We start from the raw sequence: 5,880 nt of genomic DNA on the forward strand, positions 1-5,880 counted from the left end.
GCTGCAAAAGTCCGTCTTCCTAAATCAGAGAGTTCCATTGTGCCCAATATGGCTCGACATTGGGAAAATATTTGGCAACTTCTTCCCAATCTGGCTTCCTCCTTTCCTTTTTCCAGTTTAAACTATCTGGATATCCGGATTCTACTCTTGGGCTCTAATAAGATCCTCATTTTGCCAAGTGTCAGCAGTGACGGTGGTTCTGAACATCTTAGCATCCGCACAAGATCTTCTTGCTATGGCTTTTTGAAGATAGGTCGACTTCGCATCGACTTTCCTTAGTTTGACGTGATTGAAATTAGCGCCTTTTGGAAGGTGTCTTTTAACGAAACCTGGTTTATTAAGCTTTCAACAGTCCTTCAGTCGCCTCCCTAATCATCGGCTTGACCGATTACTTAAAGACTGGGATTCCCTAGAGTGGTCCTTGGCCCTTGTTCGTGTTCGTGGCGGCAAGTGCCCATGTTAGTGCATCTAATAGCTTAGGTGGATGTGCTAGTAATAAGTACTGCCTTATTTCACTATTACCGAGTCTATTCAGGAATGCTTGGACTGCCAAACGTTCCATAACTCTTTCCGGGAAATCTGGATAAGCCAGTCGAACCACACGTGCAATAATTTTCAGCTTCAAATTTTTGCAAGGACTGTTCTGACTTCAGGCACTGATTTTTCAGCTGCGTATGATAGATATGGTCCAGATATGACTGACCATAACGCATCTCCAAATGCCTCATTAGGTGGTCGTACACTTCTTGTTCTTCGGGGGACATTCTTTGCACGACAACAGCAGCAACTTCTTTCGAGGCCAATGTAAAAGCAGTGGCCTTCTCCCAGCATGACCAACCGTTTGCTTTTACATCCGCTTCAAGCCGACAACGATAAATATTCCAAGATGTAGTACCATTGCATCAGCCCAACAGATTCAGTATTGCTTAAAGCTTATGGTCCACTGCTGAAGGTTTAACCTTATCGATAGTGTTGACGTTCAATGTTGCAATTTTGTTTTCAACTTCCTGGATTCTATCCCCCATCAATGAGAGAATTCGCTTTTCCAGTAAAGAAGAATTTTACATAATTTCTTATTTTAACTCCTTTTACAAATTGACATTGCTTTTTAACATCTTTTTTTCCAACGTGGCAGAATTCTCCCTTAGGTTTTCCCCAAGCTCACTTTTTCTTAGAAACCATTGTCAGACCTTAATAAGGCGTTCGACACGGTCCCTTACCATGAATTACTTAAAGTACTTGAGAGCAGTGGAATAAGAAGAGTACCTTTGAAAGTGTTTTCTGGTTAGGTGACAAAGACAGGAATAAAATTAATATACCACAGGGAACAATAGTGTGGCCAGTTCTTTTCATACCCTAGATACCGCAATAGCTATTTCTAAATATACATGGAGCGATGTAAAAAACAAAAGTTGATACATTCTATTTTACGCCTGCGGACAAAAAGTAATCGTATTTGCATAATCCTGTATGTATGATCATATAGTCATACAGACTGTATGATTGATCTGACTGTGTTTTATCGATACCATCACGGTAAATGCTCTTCCTGAACTAACCCATATTCTTCCACATAGAGCTATACATGCAAGATCTACTTAGACAAGCAGATGCAACTCATAAATATCGAGTGCATCTGCAGATGCCTAAAACGTCACTATATCAAGACACGAGATATTTTTTTGGAAAAGTGTAAGTCTGTGGAATCAACTTCCAAAGCACGTCTTTCCCGAATATTACAACCTGCAGAACTGTAAGAAGAATATCCACAAACGCCTTCCTAACACTGGCCCTACTCGTGATACTCGAATACCTTTTTGTGCCAGGATATTTTGTAAAAAAAACTTTGTGTCTTTAGGAGCAAATGAGTTAGAGAAAGTGCAAACTCTTTTAATTTCAGGCAACATACACTATCGGCAAAAAGTGGAGAAACATTTAAAATATTGTATTATTTTTACCTGTATAAAATTTATTTTCCTACCGACCTCTAATATCAAATAATAAAATTATTTCCTTTTGGAAGATCAGAAAAATTATAAAAAGCCCCAGAAAAACTAATGTTGAAAATAGAAAAATTGAGAGGTTTGTAAGCAGTAACCCATTTGTGTTAAACAAGAATTTTCAGAAGTTTCACTCTTAATTCGAAGCATTCGGTATCGCCTTAGTGAAATGGGACTGTATCGGCGTCCAGCAAAGAAACCTTCTATTTTCCGTAAATACAGGGCTGCTAGAATACAGTTTGCAAGGGATAATCTTTCATGGACGTGAAAGAATGAAAAAATGTTTTATTTTCGGATGAGAGCAAATTGAATTTGTTTGGATCCGAGGGTGTAAAGTGAGTAAGACGTCCGAAGTATTGTAGACTTAATCCTAAATACACTTTGCCCACTATAAAATATGGCGACGGAAATGTTATGGTGTGGGGGGTTTTTCAGGAAGAGGTGTTGGTTTATTAGTGCGTGTAGAAGGTAAAATGAATCGTTTTGAATATCTGCGCTTTCTTGAGCAGCAAATGCTTACATATGCTGAAGACAACTTGCCATCATTGTGGACATGTCAACACGAGAACGATCCAAAGCATACCTCAGTACTTGTGAAACAGTGGTTAGCCAGCAATAAAGTTAATGTCATAAGGTGACCTGCTCAGAACCCGGATATTAACCCTATAGAAAATCTATGGAAAGAATTGGATCGACGTCTACGACAAAAGAAAAAGGCTAAATTCAGAAACCAGGATCAATTATTTCAAGAATTCAATCATAAGTCCAGAATATATGAACAAACGAATGCTGTCAATGAATTCTAGGTGTATAAAAGTTATTAAGACCAAGGGATTTGCAACCCGATATTAATTGTACTCTATGGAAAAATTAAATAAATAAATTTAACCGGTGTAAGCAGAAAGGGCACAAGTAAATATTTTGACAAATTGCCATTATACCTAAAATGTGTTCTCCTATGGTAGACGCAACGTTAGTGTTTCAAATGGTGGGGTCAATATGTATTTGTCGTGCGTTTTACCTCATCAGTAAAAATTCGACATCAGTTAATCTGTTGGTTACTTCGGGGACAGTTGCACGTAGTTTTAGTTTCATTTGACATGGATGACAATTCTGAATTAACACCTAATAAAAGACGAAAAGCAGACCTTCTAAGTATGCTCGCAACCTACAGAAAAAGACAAGATTGGAAGGAAAGTCTTATAAACACAGTTAAGGAAGAGACGTTTGTGAGAAAATAAATAATAATGGAGTCCTTTGCAGGTAGGTTCTTATATTGTATTTTTGGCACATCGGTTAATTTCATTATTTAGTTGTAGAATGAAATGCTCTGAAAAGTTCTCTGATGCAGATAGATTGGAGATTTTTCAACGATTTTATACTTTAAGCTCTAAAAACGAACAAGACATTTTTCTACAGGGTCTTGTGGATATGATGGAAGTAAAGCAGTGGCGTCCTCGACCAGGTGACAAAAATAAACTCAAATCAAAAAGTTTCAAGTACTACTCATTTAAAGGAAGTTCCAAAGTAGAGATTTGTGGTAAAGCATTTTTGAATTTATATGATATCACGTACAAACGCATCAGGAGAATTAACACCTTATCCTCATAAGGCAAGTCACCGAATGACTGACGCGGAAAAATGACAAGTGCTAATACTTTCTCAGAAGAAATTCGGAATTTCGGAACACATACAATCATTTCCTACAAAAATCATCCAGTATTCAGGACGTGAAAAACATTATTTGAATAGCCAGCTAAATTTGACAAAAATGCATCAGCTTTACCTAGAGAAGTATCCAAACCAAAAGGTAAGCTTTTCATTTTATAAATGCTTTTTCCCTGAAAATTTTAATATCTCTTTCGGAAGACCACAAGTTGATGTTTGTTCGACTTGTGAATTACTAAATAACAAAATAAAAGACCAAAATTTGAATGACACGGCTAAGCGTACTGCCGTCGCAGAATTGATAGTTCACAAACGAAGAGCTACAAAATTTTATTCAAAGTATTGAAGAAAAGGAAAATAAAGACCAAATTCTGTCATTGGCCTTCGATTTTATGCAAAATGTCCAGTTACCCACAACACCTGTGGGTGAGGTATTTTACTACTGTGTCCGTATTTTGTATTCACAATCTTAAGACAAATAAATCCAGGATGTACGTTTATCACGAGGAACAGGCAAAGAAAATAGCTGACGAAATTTGTACGTTTATTCTCGAACATCTTAATGAATTCAAGGAAAATCAATCGCAGCTTCATCTTTACAGTGATCTTTACAGTGATAACTGCTGGGGCCAAAACAAGAATCATACTATGGTCAGGATGCTTTTGGCTCTCACAGATTCTGGTAAATTTAGCATGATTTGGCACTTTTTCCCAGTTAGGGGGCATTCATTTCTCCCGTGACAGAAGCGTTGGTAAAAAAAAAATTACGGAAACATGATAGAATATGCACCATTCATGAGATCTCCACGATTATTATTACCAGTACAAAAAATAATACAAAATTTTAAGTCACAGAGGTTGCAACAAGTGACGTATTAGATTTCAAAAACTGGTGGGGAAAATTTTATAAAAAAACCTGTGTCTCTGAAGAAACAAAACATTTTCCTCGTAACAAAAAGGTCAACTTTCAAATAAGCATCTTTTCATGTTTTAAATACACATCCCAACAAAAAGGCACTGTTCAAGCCTATCCTTTTACTGACGGTTTGGTGTCAACAATCCAAGTAGCCGTCGATGGATACCTCTCCGACAAATTTAACTAGAGTCCCTTAAGGATGCTTTCTATCCCCCACCCTTTTCTTGATATATATCAACGATTTGCTAAGAACCACTGTCAATCCAATCTACAGCTTTGCGGACGATAGCATACTTATTTCCAAATTTAAGTCCGCCAAACCAACGACAGCCGCAAGTTCTCAGAATCTTAGGCAGCAACAAGTAGCTTCAATCAACAACGATATTAGAGCAATCTTGGAGTGGGGCGGTAACAATCTGGTCAACTTTAACGCTAAAAAAACACAGGCTGCAGTATTTACGATGAAGACTAACCTTGGTGGCCCGGAGCTGGTTATGGCAGGGAAAACATTGCCAATGAAATCATCTTTATATCTTCTAGGAGTCGAGGTCACCAACAGTGTGTCCTGGCATGACCACGTTGCCGAGGTCGCCAGGGCGGCTTCCAAAAAACTCGGAGTGCTTTTCAAATACGAAAAAACTGTATACATCAGAACAGCTGCCGACTCTTTATAAAGCTCAAATACGCCCTTCCCTCGAGTATTGCTCGCATGTCTGGAGCTCTGCACCCAAGCATAGTTTAAACCTGCTGGATTCTATACAGAAGAGAGCTATTATTCGTCTTATCGACAAACCAGAACTGACAAAGAGTCTGGATAGTCTGGAGCACAGGAGAAAGGTGGCTGATCTCTGTTTATTCTACCGTTATTATCACGGTAAGTGCCCCTCTGAGCTGGCAGGCCTGATTCCACCCAGGGCTGTTCCGGCAAGAAGGACGCGTTTAGCAGTTGCGGCTCATCAACATCGATCGGGTATACAACATCTGTATACCCCTAGGGCGTCGCTGAATCGGGACTCATTCATCTGGAGAACATCTTCTTTGTGGAACGGGCTTCCACCTCACATATTTCCCGACGCATACAACCTACAGCGATTCAATATAAACGCCCACAAATATCTTCGCGCAAGAACCACTCCAAGAGTGACATAAGACTTTCCTCTTGTACTTGTGTTTACCATAAAAAAAAACATACATTTAATTTGTCACAACCTGGAATGGCCTGCCCAACTTTGCCAACGAGCCTTGCGCATCCCTTAGGAAAAGTTCCTATTAAGGCCAACAAAATGGAACATAAGG

General features: G+C 38.8%; 1 pseudogene; it reads left to right on the forward strand.

Annotated features, from left to right (window-relative positions):
* Window positions 1-3,100: 3,100 nt before the first annotated feature.
* On the forward strand, window positions 3,101-4,014 carry LOC126745318 (uncharacterized; annotated as a pseudogene).
* The last annotated feature ends 1,866 nt before the right edge of the window (window positions 4,015-5,880 follow it).

The sequence above is a fragment of the Anthonomus grandis genome, chromosome 15 (genome assembly GCF_022605725.1).
Source record: "Anthonomus grandis grandis chromosome 15, icAntGran1.3, whole genome shotgun sequence".
Taxonomy (NCBI): domain Eukaryota; kingdom Metazoa; phylum Arthropoda; class Insecta; order Coleoptera; family Curculionidae; genus Anthonomus; species Anthonomus grandis.